The 22,985-nt window shown below is 43.8% G+C and overlaps 1 protein-coding gene across 2 annotated transcripts in view; it reads right to left on the minus strand.

Moving 5' to 3' along the window:
• Window positions 1-7,822: 7,822 nt before the first annotated feature.
• Window positions 7,823-22,985, minus strand: part of LOC140559307 (endonuclease V-like) — a 35,262-nt gene continuing 20,099 nt past the window's right edge. For both annotated transcript variants that reach the window (XM_072682785.1, XM_072682784.1), the window contains one exon: window positions 7,823-8,112. The gene's annotated coding sequence lies outside the window, so the exon portion shown is untranslated. The remainder of the gene's footprint in view (window positions 8,113-22,985) is intronic.

Consider the following 22,985-nt stretch of genomic DNA (forward strand, 5'->3'; position numbering starts at 1 on the left):
TGATCAGTGTATGGACAGTCTGAACTGACCTGAGTACAGCCCAGCTCTGAATCCCACGACAGTGACTCATGTACAGCAGCTTACAGTAAAGACTGATCCTGAGTCAGCTGTTTTCCCAGCATCGCGCTCCCCGGTGAATCATTGATGAGGTTGAGCCAAACCTTCACTGATGATCCGATGAAAGATGCATGAACGAGGGAGACGCTCAGCCAGCATCGGAAGAGCGGGCGACAGGATGGAGGAAGAAAGTGGAGGATGTACAGAGGAAACAACCACCAGGCGCCAGGACATGAAGGAGGTGGCGGGTGGGGCGGCTGCATGGGTGCATTCACGGAGTGGAGGGGGTTGGAGAAGGTGCACCCAAGGAGAAAGGCAGCATATACATTCTAGTTTTTTTATTTTTATTTTGTATTATTCCAGTAGTCCATAAGTATTTGGACAGTGATACAATGTTTGTGATCGGTGTCAGCAATGGGTGCAACATAAAGTAGTGGAATGCATTTATTAAAAGCAGCGTCCACAAACTTTTGTGGGTGAGAAGTGTGTCCTTCATCACTGAGACTGATGCAGCCTTCCAGACCTCCGCACTGCTTCTAATGGAGTCGTCCTGACCGAGGCCTGAGGAGGAGCCCCGTTACACACCAGCACTAGCATGGAAGATCTCACCTACGTTGTCTGGGAGTGTTAGACTGGGCCTAATGAAGCTGCCCTGCAGAGCAAATCCAGTGAGAAGTCAGAAGAACCCCGGCTTTAGTTAACAGGACACGTATCCCACCCACAACCCCCCGGCTCGCTGTGCAGGACACTACAGGGGCTCCTGCTGTAGAGAGCAGCACTGCACCTGCCCCCCGATCTCCAGATGAGGGCTAATGAGGGAGCGAGGAGAGAGAGACTCAGGTAAAACACAGCAGTGAGGGAGAAGAGCGAGAGAGAAAGGACAAGGTAGAGTAATGATTGTAGAGGAGAGCGAGTGAGCGAGACAGAGAGAGTGAGAGTGAGAGACAGAGAGAGAGAGAGCAAGACAGATAGAGAGGGGTATTGAGACAGAGAGGCTTGGATGTGAGAGAAAGAGAGAGAGGGAGAGAGAGAGAACAGCGGGTGAGAGACACAGAGAGAGAGCTGACAGTGTAGCTGCTTATAAAACTCTGCAGCTTTCATTCTGCTTTCATCCCACAGCCCGCTCTCTCAGCCTGTGTGTGTGTGTGTGTGTGTGTGTGTGTGTGTGTGCGTGCTTTCGTTGTGTATGCTGTGTGTGCAGTGCACGCCCAGGTGACGGCAGCATGAATAATTGAGTGTGTGAGTCGGGGTTGTTCTGTTTATTCTCTCTGCTTTTGGACGGGTGACAGAGAACACCAGCGTCCGAGGGATACCCTCGCCACCGAGGATTCCCCAGGGAGGGGGAAACTAACACACCAACAAACAAACAAATAAACAAACAAACAAACAAACAAACAAACAATCTCCACAGGAGCACACACACACACACACACACACACACACATGAAGGTGACATGCTACATTTTCCAGGTCAGGCAAATCCCTCACTGCCCTGCTGTAATCACTGGTCGACCTGTGATCTGATTATACTGCCACTGTAACTGGGAGGGGAGATTATACCCTGCAGTGTGTGTGTGTGTGTGTGCATAGGTGGGTGCATACATGGGTGGTTGCTATGCAGTTGCTAGGTGGATGCTATGCTGTTCCATATGATTGCTATGCGGTTGCTAAGCATTTGCTATTATGTACCAGGTGGTTGCTATGGAGTTACTAGGTTGTTCTATGCAGTTGCTAGATGGTTGCTCTGGTGTTGCTAAGCAGTTGCTATTGTGTGTCTATGTGGTTGCTGTGCAGTTGATATGTGGTCACTCTGCTGTTGCTAAACAGTTGATTTAGTGCACCAAGTGGATGCTATGCCGTTCCATATGGTTGCTATGTGGTTGCTAAGCATTTGCTATCATGTACCAGGTGGTTGCTATGGAGTTACTAGGTCGTTCTATGCAGTTGCTAGGTGGTTGCTCTGGTGTTGCTTAGCAGTTGCTATTGTGTTTCTATGTGGTTGCTGTGCAGTTGATATGTGGTCACTCTGCTGTTGCTAAACAGTTGATTTTGTGCACCAGGTGGTTGCTTTGCTGTTGTTAAGCAGTTGCTATTGTATCCCAGGTGCTTACTATGCAGTTGCAAGGCAGCTGCCATGCTTTTGCAAGCTGTTGCTCTGCTGTTGCTAAGCAGTTGCTATTATTTACCAGATGGTTGCTATGCAGTTGCTAGGTGGTTGCTATGCAGTTGCTAAGCATTTGCTATTTTGTACCAGGTGGTTGCTATGGAGTTACTAGGTTGTTCTATGCAGTTGCTAGATGGTTGCTCTGGTGTTGCTAAGCAGTTGCGATTGTGTTTCTATGTGTTTCTGCTGTTGCTAAGCAGTTTGCTATTGTGTCCCAGGTGGTTGCTCTGCTATTGCTAAGCAGTTGATTTTATGTACCAGATGGTTTCTATGCAGTTGCTATGTGGTCTCTCTGTTGTTGCTAAACAGTTGATTTTGTGCACCAGGTGGTTGCTATGCAGTTCCTAGGTGGTTGCTATGCTGTTGTTAAGTAGTTGCTATTGTGTTCCAGGTGCTTACTATGCAGTTGCAAGGCAGCTGCCATGCTTTTCCAAGTTGTTGCTCTACTTTGCTATTGCGTCCCAGGTGGTTGCTATGCCGTTGTTAAGCAGTTGCTCTTGCGTCCCAGTGCCCTGCCCTGTCTGCTCTGTTTATTGGGCCTCGTGTTCTTCACATGTATCCTATTCACTGCACTGTTTCGTGCTCTGGGTTTGCTCCTCTGCCCTGTAGGCAGTCTTGCTGTACTGTGTTGCTCCGTGTTGCACCATGGTCCTGGAGGAACGTCGCTGCACTCCACTGTGAACTTTTCCACTGTAAACAGCCGAAACAACAATAAAAGCCTCTCGACTTGACAGAGCATCAGTAAAAGGCCTCAGCAGGGGGAAGAGTATTCCGGCTCACATGCTCAAACATAATTCAGCTAAATTACCATAAAGACAAGAGAGCTAATGAATTCAAGAGCCGCCTTTTACAGTCCGGGTCTACACATCCTTGAAAATCCACTCGCGCTCTGGTCTTCCGGGCGCTTCACAGCTCTGACAGCTGAAAAACGAGCTTCTGCCTCTTTGGATTTGGCCAAACTAGAGTGAAATGCTGCAGTTTTTCACCTTGGCTGCAGAGCTCCTGCTGTGAAAGGTCGTGGCAGCAGTGATGTGGATGCTCTGGAGGGTTTGGAAGGTTCCAGCAGTGCGTTCCCTCCCTAACGACCCGCTCACAGCAGACACAAGCTCAGATGTGAAATGTCACTGGAAGTTTTGAAGTGTGACACCTCCAAGCGCTGCCTTGGGCTTTTTCTTTACACATAATGTCAGACTGAAGTCGGTGTAATTACAAACACAGACACATACACACACACATACATGCCTTCCCCACAGGTATCCACACACACACACACAGTCTCACTGACTGTAAAACAGACAGTTAAAATTCCTCAGAGGGATCATATCATATATATATATATATATATATATATATATATATATATATATAAATAACTCTGCCTCATTCCATTAGCAGTATAGAATTACACCTCCCAGAATCCCCTGGGGCACCTCACTGCCACTCTAACACAGAAAAGCCTCAGAGGAGCCATCTGCACCTAACCTGCTCCACATAGCCCACGCTTACAAAGCCACACTCGCTGTGTGTTTCAGGAATGTGGCCAGTGGTCATTCTTCTTTGTTATTGACCATTACCTAACAATACAATGTCAAAAAATGATGCTTAATTATGATGTCATAATGTTGTTTACGTAACGAAGAGTTATGATTGTGTGTTTTATCACAACGTCATAATCACTTTCATAGTTTACTTTCTAATTGTGTAATTATGAGCTCATTCTGTCCTACGTAATGGCTGTTGTGTAATTAAGAGTACTGATTGTTTTAGTATGATGTCATAATGGCTGTTGTGTAATTAAGAGTACTGATTGTTTTAGTATGATGTCATAATGGCTGTTGTGTAATTAAGAGTACTGATTGTTTTAGTATGATGTCATAATGTCCGTGTAATCAAGAGTACTGATTGTTTTAGTATGATGTCATAATGGCTGTTTGTGTAATCAAGAGTACTGATTGTTTTTAGTATGATGTCATAATGGCTGTTGTGTAATCAAGAGTACTGATTGTTTTAGTATGATGTCATAATGGCTGTTGTGTAATCAAGAGTACTGATTGTTTTTAGTATGATGTCATAATGGCTGTTTGTGTAATCAAGAGTACTGATTGTTTTTAGTATGATGTCATAATGGCTGTTATGTAATCAAGAGAGTACTGATTGTTTTAAGTATGATGTCATAATGGCTGTTATATAATCAAGAGTACTGATTGTTTTACTATGATGTCATAATGGCTGTTGTGTAATCAAGTGTTTTGATTGTATCAGTATGATATCTTTAGTATGACGTCACAATCGTAACCAAGTGATCAATTTATTATGATGTCATAACCCATACATCAACAAAAAACTTTCCCCTTTAAATCAATATCAGTAAGCTTGGCCCAGCTGTGTTTACACAGACATACCCTGGACAGGTGAGACACATCAGCACCGGCCTAGAAAGACTCACAGTGTGTGTGTGTGTGTGTGTGTACTTCCCTGAAACCAGGGGCTCCTCAGGGAGACACCAGCAGACTCCTGTACCAGTTCCTTAATTGGCCTAAATCTGCCATTCTGTCTCTCTCTCTCTCCTCTCTCTCTCTCTCTCTCTCTCTCTCTCTCCCTCGCTTGCTCGTTCCCTGGGTTTCTTATAAGTAAAAGTGTGACAGCGACAAATTATGGAGCTTTTTTTTCTTTTTCATTCCCCCGTCCCGCCTGCACTTACGTACGAACAGAGCCTGCGGCTTCCCAACATAATTAGTCCAACTGGAAAGTGTGCTAATGGAACATGCACACACACACACACACACACACACACACACAAACTTGCATATCACTGAGGCATTTACTCAGAAGGTGTAAGGTTCTCTTCGTTGCTCTCTTTCTCTCTCTCTCTCTCTCTCTCTCTCTCTCTCTCTCTCTCTCTCTGTCTATTGCCCCCCTTAGCTAACCCATCATAGGGGGCCTGTATGGGTAGCCCACAAATGTCCACCAGGGTCAGTGAAGCGACCAGGAAGGGTTAAACATAGGCCACATCTGGGTTGTACGCTGCATACGGGACTCATGCCTAGATGGGACCCATGTGAGATTAGAGTGGGAAGGCCATTTGGGAGGCCCAACTACGAACTGGGCCGGCTATAGTTGATCAACCTACAGTACGGACCGTGGAGTTGGTTTTTAGCAGATTCACCCATACAGAAATAACTGGACAGCAGCACTGGTTTGATAGGTGGTGTTGCGTCTTCCAGCATTTCACAACTCCGTCACAGGGTGGTAGCCTCATTACCCCCTATTATGCTCTCATTTTATTATACCTAATAATAGGCCTGAACTCTCACGAAGACAAGAACACACTCCTACAAACTCCTACATCATTCCAAACACGGGAGCACAAAACCTCCAGAGTGAAAACTGCCTCTGAAACTCTCCTGCAAGGTTAGAGCGAGCGGTATGCACAGCTCCCCACACACCCACTCACAAACACACATTATATCATAACATCACAGGTATGTGTCCAGCCTTTAACTCACGCCGCTGGTGGGCAATCAGCCTCTTACGGTAAGATGGTAAACACAACCAGTGATGGAGGAATTAGAGGAGAAAGGAAAACAGCACGGAACAGCGGCGAGGCAGACTGCTCCGAATATAAAGGAGGAACAGCAAACAATCAAAAAGCAAAACAAACAGTCCAACAGAAATAAGAGAAAAACAAGAAGAAAAACTAAAAGAAAAGAGCCAAGAACCAGACTGTGATGTTCTAGACAACGACTGGGTCAGAACATCTCCAGAACATCAGGCAGGTCTTGTGGGGTGGGGTGTTCCCGGTATGCAGTGGTCAGTAGCTACCAACAGTGCTCCAAGGAAGGACAACCAGTGAACTGGCGACTGACATGCTCACTGACCACTGACTTTATGTTTATTAGGGTTTATTCTAATGTTATATAGAGTTAATTACAGGTAGACACTCTCACTGAGCACTGACTATGTTTATTTGGGTTTATTGTAATGTTATATAGAGTTAATTACAGGTAGACACTTTCACTGACCACTGACTTTATATTTATTTGGGTTTATTCCAATGTTATATAGAGTTAATTACAGGTAGACACTCTCACTGACTACTGACTTTATGTTTATTTGGGTTTATTCTAATGGTATATAGAGTTAATTATAGGTAGACACTCTCACTGAGCACTGACTTTAAGTTTCTTTGGGTTTATTCTAATTTTATATAGAGTTAATTACAGGTATACACTCTCACTGGCCACTGACTTTATGTGTATTTGGGTTTATTCTAATGTTATATAGAGTTAATGACCACAATTTCTTTCATAGAAAACACACTTCCAGCTCAGACAATTTGACTGGGCTAAGACTTTCTTGTGGCCTCAGACAAGCAAGCTGAAGGCAAAGTGAAGGGGATCTGATGGAGGACACATCCCAGTGTTCTCTCAGCCTTTTCATTGCAGCTGCTCTCAGCCTACACAGCGCAGAAAACAAACTGGTCTCAAGGACAACAGCTACAATCCCGTCAACACTCAGACAAGACAGGGCTCACGGAAAACAGATGACAATCCGAGTGTGGCGTAGCCGAGGTCTCAGGGTGAAGAATTCAAATCAGCTTTACTTTTGAAATGGAAAACAAGCGTCTAGACTTTTCTCTGTCCTGGAGCCGAGATGCTGGAGCAGACCTCTCCCGGGTGTCCCTCGCTGTCTTCAAACACACACTGAAGACCGATCTCTTTCAAGAGGAATCCAACTAATCTCACACTTATTAAACATCTCATCTCGCAATCACGCCTTGTTTTATTTAAGTACTGACTGCTGAATCTGTTCTGAGTGTGTCTGGAGTCAAACCTGTTTCCACCAGTGAGGGAAATATTTCCTTTCTTTATTTGAAAAAGCAGTTTTATAATTAGCTTACAATAAGACAAGAGCGTCTAATGCCAGAATTAGATTTCCTTTTCAAGTCAGACTGAAATCAGACTCAGATAAGATTTCACTTTCAAAGCAAAACCTAAATTACACTCAAATTATTCATGTTTTAAATTAAAACTAGATCAGATTATAGTTAGATAAACATTTCAAATCAAAGACTCAAAGTTTTTTTTTGAGACAATGAAATTAGACTCAATTTGGATTTTGTTTTTTTAACCAAGACTCAATTTAGATTTATTTCAGACTCAAAAGAGATTCAGTTTTCAAATCTAAACTGAAATAGATTCAAATCTTAAATCAAAGACCAATCAGATCCAATTAAAATCAGACTGAATTGATTGAATTCAATTTTTAAACCAGAATGAAATCAGACTCACATTAGATTACTTTGTAAATCCAGGACTCAAAACCGTTTCAGTTTTCAAATCAGACTCAAATTAGATTTATGTTTTTATATTTAGACTCAAACCAGATTGAAATCAGATTCACGCTTAAAAACAGGGACTCTGATTCACTTTGGAGGTGCAGAGGTTATGTAACAGTGTAATGACGGAGGTGAGAGGAGGCCCATGCTGAGAACTGAAATCTGTTATGCCACGTGCATGCACACACACACACACACACACACACGCACACACACAGTTATTCTTATTAATAAAAAAATAATTATCATAAGGCTTCCAGAAGATCAGACTGTTTATTTATAAAAAAAAGAAAATATTTTTTAATAAACAAACTTGCATAGAAATGACTGCCTTCATAAAAATACTCTCTCTCTCTCTCTCTCTCTCTCTCTCTCCCTCTCTCTCTCTCTCTCTCTCTCTCACACACACACCCCCCTCCAAACACACATATCTAAATACTGTTCCCTGCTGATACAGAGGAACACACTGTCACATGACATTCAGACTCAGCTCAGGTCTGGATATTACTGTCCACTGCTATAAACTCCAGATGGTCCAGATGTTCTTCAGCATCTGTGGAAAAAGAGTAAGCAAGAGAGAGAGAGAGAGAGAGAGAGAGAGAGAGAGAGAGAGAGAGAGAGAGAGAGAGATCAGATACAATGCTTTTACCATTTCTTTACTTTACGGACGGTTCATAAGTATCCAGACCACCATTCTGAATTCAGCTCAGCAGCAAAGGGTGACAAACTGCCAGCTAACAGCCTGGAGGAGCAGGTGTCAACAAACATCTACACCCCTCAGCAGGAACACTTACACAACCTCACACTGCTTGAGCTGCAGTCTCTCAGCTGCATGCGTGTGTTTGAGGTGAGTGAATGCGATGTTATTAGACAGCAGTCAGGTGGCCAGGTCAGTTCATTCCACACTGACCATTTAACCAGTCTGTACTACCTACTTGCCTACCAATCTACCTACCTACTTACATACAAATCTACCTACCTACTTACCTACAAATCTACCTACCTACTTACCTACAAATCTACCTACCTATTTACCTACAAATCTATCTACCTACTTACCTACAAATCTACCTACCTACTTACATTCCAAACTACCTACCTACTTACATACCAATCTACATACCTACTTACCTACAAATCTACCTACCTACTTACATTCCAAACTACCTACCTACTTACATACCAATCTACATACCTACTTACCTACCAAACTACCTACCTACGTACATACCAATCTACATACCTACTTACCTAAACATCTAACTACCTACTTACCTACAAATCTATCTACCTACTTACCTACAAATCTACCTACCTACTTACATACCAATCTACCTACCTACTTACCTACCAAACTACCTACCTACTTACCTACCAAACTACCTACCTACTTACATACCAATCTACATACCTACCAATCTACCTACCTACTTACCTAAACATCTACCTACCTACTTACCTACCAAACTACCTACCTACGTACATACCAATCTACCTACCTACTTACATACCAATCTACCTACCTACTTACCTACCAAACTACCTACCTACTTACATACCAATCTACATACCTACCAATCTACCTACCTACTTACCTAAACATCTAACTACCTACTTACCTACAAATCTAACTACCTACTTACCTAAACATCTAACTACCTACTTACCTACAAATCTAACTACCTACTTACCTAAACATCTAACTACCTACTTACCTACAAATCTAACTACCTACTTACCTACCAAACTACCTACCTACCAATCTACCAACGGATCTATCTATCTGTCTCTCTATCTCTCTGTCTATCTATCTGTCTGTCTATCTATCTGTCTATCTGTCTATCTATCTGTCTGTCTATCTATCTGCCTGTCTGTCTATCAAAAGATATATGCTGCATATTGCTTTATTATCTAACTCAGAACTAGTCATGTAAATAAGGGGCATATTGAACTGCGATACAGAGAGATAGAAACAGATAGATAGAGAGAGAGAAAGAGAGAGAGACAGACAGACAGACAAAGAAAGATAGAAGTCTATTAGAGCTCTCGCTCTCTGGACGCTCTGCTCCCAGCACTGATTAGATTTCAGCTATTAGCAATTACACAAGAGCCTATTAGCCTGTTAGAGAGGAGGAAGTGGACGTGAGCAGCGCTGAACGGTTAGGACTGTGGTAATGAGCGGGAGCAGCTGTCTGCATCAGCTTTGGGGAACTGAAGTTGGGGTGAGCTTGGAGCCTGGTCTTAAAGGGGTGGATAAGGAGCTCTTGTTGCTGAATGCAATCAAATTCTCACAGCAGTGCTCCTCCAAAATCTAGTAGAAAACCTTCTTCCCTGGACAGTAGAGGCAGTTTTCCCTGATTTACACATCAGTAACATTAAAAACCTAAATGACATCTACACACTTTAGTCTTCAGTTGTGTTATAGCGGGTTAATAGAGCGTTAATGTCATTAATTCTATTCAATGCAATGCAGCACCTTCTGCAGCTCGGCCTGAACAGGACTGAAAAGGAGCTTTTCAGTGGAAGCTCTTACAGGCAGCTCCTATTCATTTACACGTTCACTCCTACAGCACTAAGTCAGCCCCCCGATGACACTTTATGACTGTAAGCCAGTGCTTTTAGCCTCTGATACGTTTTAATGGTGATCTATTGCTCCCCTCCCCCTTGCTCTATCATCTCTCCCTCTCTTTTCAACTCTTCCCCATCTCCTCCCTGCTTAAAGGAACAGCCTGACCAAACACGGACTGAAAAAATGGGGATTTACTGAATGTATGCAATATTATATACAGTGGCTATAATACATATTCACCCTCATCTGCTCCAGAGGGTCCTATTCTATTGGCAGTACTTCTCTACAGGGTCTAGACAAGCTTTTTCAGTGTGTATGTGTGTGTGTGTGCATTTGCACATCTGTGTCAGCAAAGGGTGCAGCTTAAAGTAGCTGAATGCAATCATTAGAAAGGGTGTCCATAAATATTTGGACATGTATACGTGTACGTTAGCAACATTAGCATTTGGACCTCTCTTTGTCTTTGTCTCAAATCAAACAGCCATTTTTTAGTTTATTACTGTCTTTAAAACTGGTATATGCAAATGAGCTCTATTCTGATTGGTTGCGCCTCTTTCATGGTTACTGTAAATGGGTGGGGCTCAACCGTCCAAAGTGGATTGGTTCCGATGTTTAACGGCGTCTACATATCACATCAAAGCCCTTTGAAGTTGCGTGAATTTCCATGCTATGGGCTGGTAAAATAAACAAAGGGTCCTAAATGGCTCGGCCATTAAACAGCCCTTTAAAACCCAGACAGTTAATGGTTCTTTAGGGAAGCAAAAATGGCCCCAAGAATCCTTTTGACACCTTAATTTCTAAAAGCACAGATGCTCTCTTCCCTCTCTTCTCGCCTCCTCCGCTCTCCTTTCGTCCTCCTCCTCCTGGACGGCAGTAATGGTCCCTGCTCGGTTGGCCTTCTTCAGCACTTTTGGTTAAAGTGACACTGAATCAAATCTAAAGAGGCTTGTCTCATTCGAATGCGAATCCAAGCTGGTGTGCTCGCGGTTGCCTAAACACCCCCTCCGGCCTCATTTTCCAGTTCAGAGTCCATATGTGTGTTACTGTATTACGCATTCATCTACACACAGACCAACAACTACACTGAAACTCTCAAACCAGCCTCCGCTCTTCTGCCCTGGATCCCGTAATATGTTGAGAACATAGCTTCGAGATTTGGGTCTCAGGATTTCTCAGCTCTGAATCTCCCATTCTACCACATCCCAGTTCTACTGGATTCAAAACAGACTGGGAGGAACACTGAAGAACGCTGAACTCGTGATTCTGGTCCATGGTAACATGATTATGTGATTTCTTCACATCTTCCATGACGGAAATCTCCTGTTCTATCACATCCCAACAGAGTTCTATTGGATCTAGATCAGACTGGGAAGGCCACTGAGGAACACTCAAGTGATGGTCATGATCATGAAACTGTCAGACCCTTGGTATCGCGCCCTCCCCCCGGGCCGATTCCGAGCCGCCACCCACAGGCTCACATAAGAACTTCTGCCTTGTTTGGTTCATGATTCAGGTTCATTTGTGTTCATGTTTGATTCAGAGGGTCTCGTTTCATGTTGATCATATTCATGTGTTTCACCTGGGACTGGGGGTACTTAAGGACGCTTAGTTCAAGGCCGAGAATTGCATTGTTTGGAACCTTGAGGCAGTCCGAGAGGTTCCTGTTACTGCCCACAGTGTGTTAAGGCCAGCATCTGATCTACGTCCTCGTTTGTGAGCAGGCCACCTGGCCATTCGAGGACTCAGCAAGGCCACCCTACCAAGATATACCCACGACTCTCGTTCCAGCTAGGCGACCCACGCTCACGCAGCAGTGCCAGGTTGGGTCGGCCTAGCCGTTCTTGCCAAGTAGCTGGTCCCCCAGCTAATCCCCCCGTCTCAGGTGTGTCTGTAGCTGCTGCTTCGTTTGGCTTATTTTGCCCCCTTGTTTTATCTTGAGTTGTGTTATTAAACTACTTGCATTGGACCCATCTCTGCGAGTGTCCGTCCCTCTATGTCTGGCATAACCCGCCATGACAGAAACCAGTTTGAGAGACTTTTGCTTTGTGCTCTGTGCATCATCACAGGCCCCAGCCACAAGTAAACGCTCAATTCTTCATGGCATGAATTTCACAAAATTTTGACATGACCGCATCACGCAACATGACCACTTTCATGCCCCGATTCTCCGCTTTTACCACATTTCAAAGGTGTCCTATTGGATTTAGATTGAGATCAGCCTGGGAGGAACGCGGCTGGAAGTAGCCTTTAGAAGATCCTTTTGCTCTCTGAACAGCCTCAAACCTTTTTATGCTAATAATCGGTAAGAGCTCCTGTTCAGAACAGGCAAAATCCGGCTGAACGGTGCAGGTGTGGAACAGGCCAATTCCCCTGCAGTCTGGAAGACCTTTACACCACCCAGCCTGCCACTGGATGATGAAGTATTACACATTAAAGCCTCACACTCCTCTCCTCTCCCCTTTTCTCACACATATCTCCATTCATAAGTATGTATTTTTTGTATAGAGACCAATATCTAAGAACGTCAAGTTTTTAGGCGTACATCACCACTCTCCAGCATTTTTAGATTTTACACCTACATTTGATTTCAATATGGAATTATAGTTTTATAACTATATAATCGTGCTTCACTTCTGTGCTTTTTGTGCTGCTGTAATGTTCATAAAGTAAAAAATCTGTCTACATACACTACATGATATATATTTATATATATATATATATATATATATATATATATATGGTACTGTAAAAGTATTGGGACGCCTGCTCAGTCACTGTTTCTTCTGAAATCAAGGGTATTAAAAGAGCTGATCCTGCTTCTGTTGGAGTAACTGTCTCTACTGTGCAGGGAAGAAGGCTGTCTACTAGATTCTGGAGAAGCCTTGCTGTGAGGATTTGATTGCATTCATCCACAAGAGCATTAGTGAGGTCAGGATGGTCCCACACACACACAAATCACATAAACTATACATCCCCCATGCTTCTACACCACACTATTTACACACACATCTCTGCACTCTCTGCTGTAGTCAGCAGTTTCCTGCTCTGTACTACTTACAGATGCAGGTGGGGTTATTACTCCTGCTGTGCACACACACACACACACACACACACACACACACACACACACGTACACACACTCACAGACTTGCATCTTCATGGCATGTTAGATTTGTCACACTGGTGAAACCTGCATTTTCATTGCATTTTCAGGGCTTCAGTATAAATAACACACACACACACACACATACACACACACACACACACACACACACAGTACTGTGCTACTTTGGAAGTAAGCGTTTATATGAGCGTGAGGTCAGGATGTTGGATGATCACCTTTAGTAGGAACACAGCTCTTCCACTGCTCCACAGCTCCTCAATGTTCCTCTACCCCACGCCTGGCATTAGGCAGCATGGTGCCAATAGGTTCATGATGTTTATCTGCTCCACAGGGTCCTATTCTATTGGCAGTACTTCTTCTCTACAGGAACTAGACAAGCTGTGTGTGTGTGTGTGCATTTGCACATCTGTGTCAGCAATGTGTGCAAGTAGCTGAATGCTTAGATTTATTAGAAGGGGTGTCCACAAACTTTTAACATATTAGTGTAAGGGTATATACACAGTACTGTACACTCTCTGTCATGTCTCTGAGCACGTCCCCCAGGGAACTGATTCACACACAATAAGGACACTGGTGACATCACTGACGAGGCTGATGATGAGGATCAGCTCCTAAAAGAGTGAAACTAGACTGTTTATGTGTCTCTGATCACTGCTGGGGGTCTGCCGTCATTCCCTTCATTCTCCCTGAAAAGAGACAGACATTCATGAACACCCGCACGCGCGAGCACAGCAGCATGCTGAGAAGCTGTAAACGCGGAGCTGCTGGTGGTCTGGCCCAGCTGCTCCGAGCACAGGCCACAGGGGGCCGCAGGGGGCTGCAGGGGGCCGCCACACGCTCTGTACTGTTCCTCTTACAACTGCCGTCGCTGCCGGGCGAGAAAGACAGGAGGTCAAACTCAAGTTACTAGTGACATCACAACCATGAAGAACTGAATACACCCATATCCACCCAGAACCCATGTCCACCAGGGGGCGGAGACCATATATCTGATTTACATAATTAACTATTACTTACTTTAATTCAATATATATTTCATTAATTATTTATAAGTATTCAAATATGTATCAAATATACTATACAGCCATATGTTTGTGGACACCACTTCAAAGGAATGCATTCAGATACTTTAAGCTGACACACTTGTGCAAATGCACAGACATACACAGCTTGTCTAGTCCCTGTAGAGAAGAAGTACTGCCAATAGAATAGGACTCTCTGAAACTCCTTCTGATAAACCTACTGGCACCATGCTGCCTAATGCCAGGCATGGGTTAGAGGGGTATACAGCCCCCCAGCATTGAGCTGTGGAGGAACTGTGTTCTCTCGAAATATGGTGGAGCTCCATCCAGCACTTTTGAGATGAGGTGGGGTGGTGATCATTATCCAACATCCTTACCTCACTAATGATTTTATGGCTGAATACTACCAAATCCTCACAGCATGTTCCTCCAAAATCTAGTGGAAAGTCTTCTTCTCTGGACAGTAGAGATAAACTCTTTTTTAATTCCCCTAAATTTCAGAAGAGGCAATGAATAAGCAGGTGTCCCAATACTTTTGTCAATTAAACCACAGCCCATCTGGTGCCAGCTGTGGTAAAAGCCACTGGACCATTCATCTAAAACACACAAAGCTCCGACTCTGGTATGAAATGAAATCAGAGAGTGTCAACAAAACACACACACACACACACTCACACAGTGCAAGGCTGGTGCAGCTGGAGGTTTTAATAAGAGATCAGTCTCTATGCTCTCCATGCCCTGAGGCCCATCCGAGTGTGATGGCTTCCCTCTGCGCTTACCGCTGTATCCGTCGCTAATTACCATTCATTAGCTCCCTTCTCAGCTACACACACAGCCGGCCGGTGCGCTGCAGCATAGCGTGGCTTTCTTAACCAAGCCTTTAATGATTTCCCACTGTTTTACTACGAGAGGCTTTTGCAAACCCTCTCATAATGAATTCACACTGACTCTCAAGGACATCAGCCACCAAAGAGGACATGAGGACATTACAGCACACTCTTAACCCCTTAAACGGTGGGCTTATTGCTTAGATATTAATCCCAGATATTAATAACGTAATGATCCGGTATGCATTACGAATTATGCAGTAATTGCGCACATGCTCAGGTTCTGAAACTATGAAACTTAGACTGAGTACCAGAACGATGGGAAGAGAAGACTATGGAGAAGGGAAGTATCGGCTCATGGTCCGGAGCATATCTCAACATCTGTCAAGCATGGTGGAGGCAGTGTTAAGGCGTTATATGGACAAAAGTATTGGGACACCTACTCTTCCATTGTTTCTTCTAAAGTCAAAGGGTATAAAAAAGAGTAACTGTCTCTACTGTCCAGAGAAGACGGCTTTCTACTAGATTTTGGAGGATGGAGAATTGCTGTGAGAATTTGATTGCCTTCAGCAACAAGAGAATCAGTCAGGATGTTGGATTAACCCCAACTCCGCAACCAACATTCCAGAGAACACAGCTGTGGGGGCTTCATACCCCTCCTCTAGCCCACGCCTGGCATTAGGCAGCATGGAGTCAATAGGGTCATGATGTTTACTTTATCTGCTACAGAGAGTCCTATTCTATTGGCAGTACGTCTCTACAGGGACTAGTCAAGCTGTGTGTGTGCATTTGCACATCTGTGTCTGTAAAGCAGCTGAAAGCATTCATTAGAAGGGGTGTCCATAAACATTTGGACATATTGCGTATATTATCAGATTACCTTATATTATCAGAGTATTCATCACTATGATATCAGAGTCAGTGCTGTGCTTAGAAAGGACCACCGCTCATGCCTGGTCAGTGGTGGTCCTACGGTGGTCCCCGTCCATTGATGTACCAGGCACCGGCAGGCTCATAACCAGATGGGCTACAGCCTGTAATTGAAAATCTGCAAAGGGCAGCGATGTGGTGGGTGTTTCTGGTATTCATTCCCGTGTTCTGCTTCCAGCATCTGACCTCCTGATTGTTTTGGAATCCCAGAAGATGAGGATTATGTAACTGTAATATTCTCCACCATTACTTTGGATACAGCTCATCAGTGCGGCCTGAGAGAATACAGCTCTCCAGCCTGGCGAGGTTCGCTGAGCATTACAAAAGCTCCACGTGTTCCAGCGCCACTTAATTGCATCCCTAAAGAGCTTCAGGACTTCAGGACAGGCTGAGAGTTTCTGAGCAGTGATACTGTGCTGAAGGAGGAGAGCTTAGGTAATAGAAAGCGTGTTTGGACAGTTAGAGAAGGAGAGGGACAGCAGAGAGATTCATACACACACACACACACACACTCACACACTCACACACTCACACACACACACACACACACAGGCACAAACAGAAATAAACAAACGTGTGGGTGTGTGAAACAGAGATGAGAAAAAGACACGAGTGAGGAAACCGCACGTGTGTTTGACGGCGATGCACTCAGCTGACTCGGTAACAGTGGCGCTTCTAGCTTGTATGGTGGCCCGGGTGAACCCTCGCCCCACTCTCTCTCTCTCCGTGCTCTGTCTCTCTGTCTCTCGCTCGTTACAGTGAGAAGTTTCTCTCATGTAGTAAGGTGCTCCCCTGAGACCCCCCCCCCCAAGCTGTTGCCACATGGTCACTTGGGTCAATTGTTCAGCAAAGTGGTTGCTATGGTATTTTAGGTGATCTCTATGACATTGCTATGGTATCCCAGGTGGCTCCTATGGTGCTGCTATAGAATTCCAGGCGGTTGCCATGGTGTTGCTATAGCATCCTAAGTGGTTGCTAATATAGTGCTTGTTTCTTTTTCTAAGGTGTGGCTAGGAGGTTGCGAGGCAGTTTATATGGTATCCTAAGTGGTTGCTAAGGTGTCGCTATGCTAGCCAGTTCCACTTTTCCCCCAGTAAGCTCCATCATTAGGGGTGTTGGTGATGGTGTGTATGCCTAACAGTGACTGTATTAAACGGTTATTATTAAACACACTCTCTCTCTCTCTCTCTCTCTCACACACACACACACACACTCTCCCTCACTCATTCACTCGCCCATATGTCTTCAGGGTATGTGTGTGTTTTTCTTTATTCAGCCTCCTTGGCATAGTATCTACACATATACACTGTCTCCCTCGCTCGCGCTCTCTCTCTCTCTCTCTCTGCCGATCGTATGCAGGTAGAACACAGTAATGTAGACTCCTCAGGGGAGAAGACGTTGCCATGCTTTATCGTGCACACTGAGCAGGTGCAGAATGGCAAATAGATTAGTGTCAATCACCTGTGTGTGTGTGTGTGTGTGTGTGTGTATACTGACACTCCTGAGCTTCATTACTCTTAGATATTTCCATACAGTATATATATAATACATATATCTAATGTATATCATAATAATATTTTCCTGTATGTGTCCACTGTGTGTGTGTCCCCTCTATCGTGCTTGAGAAAACGCCTGTGGAGAGTGCTGGGAAGCTGGTTGCCAGAGTGTGACAGGGCAGGGCTCAGTGGTCTGAGGCAGGCCATGATCAAATAGCAGCTGCAGCCACATCAATATTTATCCAGACTGGTGGGGTGCGGACAGGATTTGGCAACCCTGTCTCTTGTCTCTTTAACTCTCTCTCTCTCCCTCATGAAAAGTGTTTGTAGCTGGTTGCTGCTAAATGGTTGCCATGGTGTTGCTAAGTGGTTGCTGGGGTGCTGCTTGGTAGCTAACTTCCTATGGTGTTGCACGGGTGTTTTTTTTAGGCTGCTAATCAGTTGCTTGGGTATCTCATGGGGTTGCTATGACATTGCTAGGTGGTTGCGGGGGTGTTAACAACTTACATTGTTTTCTAGATTGCTTGGCAGTTGCCATGGTGTTGCCAGCTGGATGCTATGTTATCCCAGGTGATGGCTATGGTGTTGCTAGGTGTTTTTTAAGGTACTGCTAAGTGGAGGGCACTTGTTATAGTATCCTATGTGGTTGCTATGGTGCAGACTTATTATTCAGCGTTTATTTATTAATGTAATGTGTGAGTTATGAGAGTGACGTTAAGTAAGTGCATTTGGTATTTTAGGTGGTTGCTGTGGTTTTGCTGTTATTATTATTTACTGGGGTAATTGCTGGGAGGTTGCTAGGCAGTTGTTATGGTATCTCAGGTAATGGCTATGGTATTGCTAGAAAGTTGTTATGTAGTTTCTAGGTGTTTTTCTAAAGGTGTTGTAAGGTGGTTGCTATGGTGTTGCTAGGGAGATGCTATAATATCCAGGATGGTTGTTAAGGTGTTGTTGGGTGGTAGCTGTGGTATTGCTAGAGAGATGCTATAATATCCAGGATGGTTGTTAAGGTGTTGTTAGGTGGTTGCTATGGTCTTGCTATGTATTTGCAATATGTTTTTGTAAGTGTTGTGTAAGAGGTTGCAAGGCAGATGTAATGGTATCCTAGGTGGTTGCGATGGTGTTGCTAGGGAGATGCTATAATATCCAAGATGGTTGTTAAGGTGTTGTTGGGTGGTTGCTATGGTGTTGCTAGAGAGATGCTATAACATCCAGGATGGTTGTTAAGGTGTTGTTAGGTGGTTGCTATGGTCTTGCTATGTATTTGCAATATGTTTTTGTAAGTGTTGTGTAAGAGGTTGCAAGGCAGATGTAATGGTATCCTAGGTGGTTGCTATGGTGTTGCAAAGTGGTTGCTGAACGTCAGGCTTATTTTGCAGCATCTATTTGTGAATGTTCATATAGTAACTAGACACGTGTTTGTAGTTTTTTTTTGTAGGTATTTTAGGTGGTTGCTGTGGTGTTGCTAGGTGGCTGTTATGGTGTTGTTAAGTGGTCGCTAGTGAGTTGCCTATTAGTTACCACAGGCTGCAGGAATCAAGTGAAGCGTGGTCCGCCTACAGACCCTTTATGGCACATCCACCTCAACCAAGCGAACTCACCCTGGCTTTCTTCAGAGCAAAGCCTTCATTCCAGTGGAACTTCAGCAAGAATAGCCGTCCTCCACACGGCTCCAGCGAGCACATTCACTCATCTCTAACTTCTCAGCTCTGCATTTCACAGACTGCCAGATCTCAGAGGAATGAACAGAGGGCTCCTCCACACTTCCCTGTCACTGTGTGTCGCAAAGACCGAATATATCTTTCACACACCAGTGCCAAACGCCTGCCTCACACACACTGTCTAACAAACCATCACCATCCAGAGGAACCCATGAACAGCGAGAGAACCGAACATTTACATTCTCCTGAAATCAGGGGTGTTAAAAGAGTTTCTCCTGCTTCTGTTGGAGTAACTGTCTCTACTGTCCAGAGAAGAAGACTTTCTACTAGATTCTGGAGGATGAGCATTGCTGTGAGGATTTGATTGCATTCAGCGTCGAGAGCGTTAGTGAGGTCAGGATGTGGGATGATGATCACCACCTTCTAACTCATCCCATTCAAAAGTACTGGATGGAGCTCCACCACCATCATTCCAGAGAAAACAGCACCAGATACCCTCCTCTCTGGATCCAATCCAACTAATTACTGCCTTCAGACGCCCTTGATTGGCTGAATGGGGTGTCACAGATTTGGGGTGGAGATGAAACCTGCAGGACGGAAGTTGTGCTGTGCTGTGTTTTCAGCTGGAAAGCTGTGTGTGTGTGTGTGTGTGTGTGTGTGTGTGTGTTTTGGCTGGGGTTCAGCTGCACTTTAATATTGACACAGAGAGCTGAACACACTCATTACACTCATAAACAGTGAGGATAAAATATAGCTATTCTGAGAGAGAGAGAGAGAGAGAGGAGAGAGAGAGAGCAGTAGATAGAGTGACAGAGAGAGAGGAGAGAGAGTGGACGGAAAGAATATGATATGGTGTCGCTAGGTGGTTGCTTTGATATCCCAAGCTGCTAGCAGGTTGCTAGGGTATTTTCTAGGTTCCAAGGTAGTTGTTATGGCATCCTAGGTATCATGGTATTTGCCATGATGTTTTTTAGATGGTTGCTATTGAGTTGTTTGTGGTTGCTAGGGTAATGCTAGGTGGTTGCTATGATATCCCAGGTTGTTGCTAGGATGTTGCTGAGTGGTTACTATGGTAATGCTTGGTGATAGCTAGTGAGTTGTGCAGTGGTTGCTGGGGTGTTGCTAGGATGCTAGCACCCGAGAGTGTTGCTAGGGTGTTTTCTAGGTTGCAAGGTAGTTCCTATGGCATCCCAGGTATTGGCTAGGTGCGTTGGTAGGTGGTTGCTATTGAGTTGTTTAGTGGTTGCTAAGGTGTTGCTAGGGTTGTCTGCTGTAAACATCTACTGTAAAGCCTTCCCAGACAACTAGAAGTTGGACCAACTCCCTATTAATACCCTTGATCCGGGACGACACACTGGAGAAACAGGTGTCCACAAACTTTTGGCCATATAATGTGTATAGCTACAGTTGGTAAACTGATTTGGGAATATTACAAGTAATATGAGAACTAGAAGACAACGTGTGTGTGTGTGTGTGTGTGTGTGTGTATATCAGTGGTGTATCTGTGTTCTGCTGTCAGTTTTCCCAGCGGTTCTGCAGGATGATGTGATTACTATGCGGCCGCTGTCTCTGCCACTGAGTGCTGCTCTCTCTATCAGCAGTGACAGGATGACTGACAGTAACACACACACACACACACACTCACACACACACTCACACACACACTCACACACAGCCAAACCGACTGGGGACACAGTGACTCTACATACTGACTGTATGTGGCAAAAGTTCAGCGGAAAGTAGGCCACTGTGCCATACGTGTTCGTGGACTTCTCTCACCGTCTCCATCCATCCATCCATCCATCCATCTAGAAATCTAGTATGAATCTACTGTGGGTGTAGTTCTTCCCCTCTGACAGTACTAATTATTGAGTAATTTAATCCAGTATGATTAGACAGTGTGTGTAGTTTTTACAGTCTGACAGCAGAAATTATTGAGTAACTGAGTAATCCAGTATGAATCTGCAGTATGCAAAGTTTTTACAGTCTGACAGTACTACTTGTAATCCAGTATTATTCTACAGTTATATTACTTTATATTATTATTTTATAATAATATAAAATGTATACAAAATCATATAATTATATTACTTTAGATTATCATTTTATAATTATATTATTTTACAGTTTGACTAATAATTGTAAAGTCATTTTAATTCCAGTATGAATCTACAGTTTGTAATTTTTACAGTCTGACAGCAGAAATTATTGAGTAATTTAATCCAGTATGAATCTACTATGTGTGTAGTTTTTACAGTCTGACAGCAGAAATTATTGAGTAATTTAATCCAGTATGAATCTACTATGTGTGTAGTTTTTACAGTCTGACAGCAGAAATTATTGAGTAACTGAGTAATCCAATATGAATCTGCAGTTTTTACAGTCTGAAAGTACTAATTACGGAGGGATTGTAATCCAGTATGAATCTGCAGTGTGTAATTTTTACAGTCTGAGCACAAATTATTGAGTAATTGAATCCAGTATGAATCTGTATGTAAAGTTTTTATAGTCTGACAGTACTAATTATGGAGGGATTGTAATCCAGCATGAATCTACTGTGTGTGCAGTTCTTCCCCTCTGACAATACTAATTGTGAAGAAACTTTAATTCCAGTATGAATCTACAGCGTGTAATTATTAGTTTGACAGCAATCATTTTAATTTCCGCACTGCCGCCGTTCTATTACACACCGTAATATGCTACGATATCCCCTATGAAGTTGTGGACAGACTGTTCTTGCTGACACGGTCTGATCAGGTTCTCATTGACGTTCTCAGTGACCTGAGGAACAGCTGTTCTTCAGTGTTTCTTCACATATCACACTAATGCACAATCCTCATCCTCACTGACTGTGCACTTTCAGCCACTTTGTCTGTTTACTGATGTCTTTCCTATTGATCTGAATGCAGATGTATTACATCTCTTTCTCTGTTTCTGCAGTAAGAGCTGTATCTGGTTCAGGTCAATTATCAATGCCTGAGCACAGAGCTGTTCTTCCCTAGGCCTGTTAGAAACCAGGCATAGCCAAACAATCCTGATCCGCACTGGAAGATCAAACATGTTGGGATCAAAGATGCAGAAATTTCAGGCTTCTGCCTTCCAGCACCCAGCATCTGCTCCTCTACCCGCGGAGGTACTTGCCGCTTAGGAAGGGTTTCCCCTTCTCCGTCTGCGGGAGTGAAAATCATGCAAAATAACCCACATTAAAATCTCATTTTCCCTGCCTGAATCAGAACACCATGGATGATTGGATGATTAGCTCTGCACAATCACAGATCTCATCTTTAAAAGATTACTCATCCGTTTAATTAAACATGATGCCAGACCAGGCGTCAGCAGGAGACGTACAAAGTCCCATAACACTGAACTGTGGATCAGGAGCGATGAAGCTACATTAAAGATTTTTGGGATGAGTTGATGTTTGAAGCTCTGTTAAAAGGGTTTGGGATGAGTTGGAATATTGGAGCTGTATTAAACTTCTTTGGGATGAGGTGGAGAATTAAAGCTCTGTTAAATGTCTTTGGGATGAGTTGGAGAACTGAAGCTCTGTTAAATGTCTTTGGGATGAGTTGGAGAATTAAAGCTCTGTTAAATGTCTTTGGGATGAGTTGGAGAACTGAAGCTCTGTTAAATGTCTTTGGGATGAGGTGGAGAATTAAAGCTCTGTTAAATGTCTTTGGGATGAGTTGGAGAACTGAAGCTCTGTTAAATGTCTTTGGGATGAGTTGGAGAATCAAAGCTCTGTTAAATGTATTTGGGATGAGTTGGAGAATTAAAGCTCTGTTAAATGTATTTGG

The sequence above is a fragment of the Salminus brasiliensis genome, chromosome 7, assembly GCF_030463535.1.
Source record: "Salminus brasiliensis chromosome 7, fSalBra1.hap2, whole genome shotgun sequence".
NCBI classification, from domain to species: domain Eukaryota; kingdom Metazoa; phylum Chordata; class Actinopteri; order Characiformes; family Bryconidae; genus Salminus; species Salminus brasiliensis.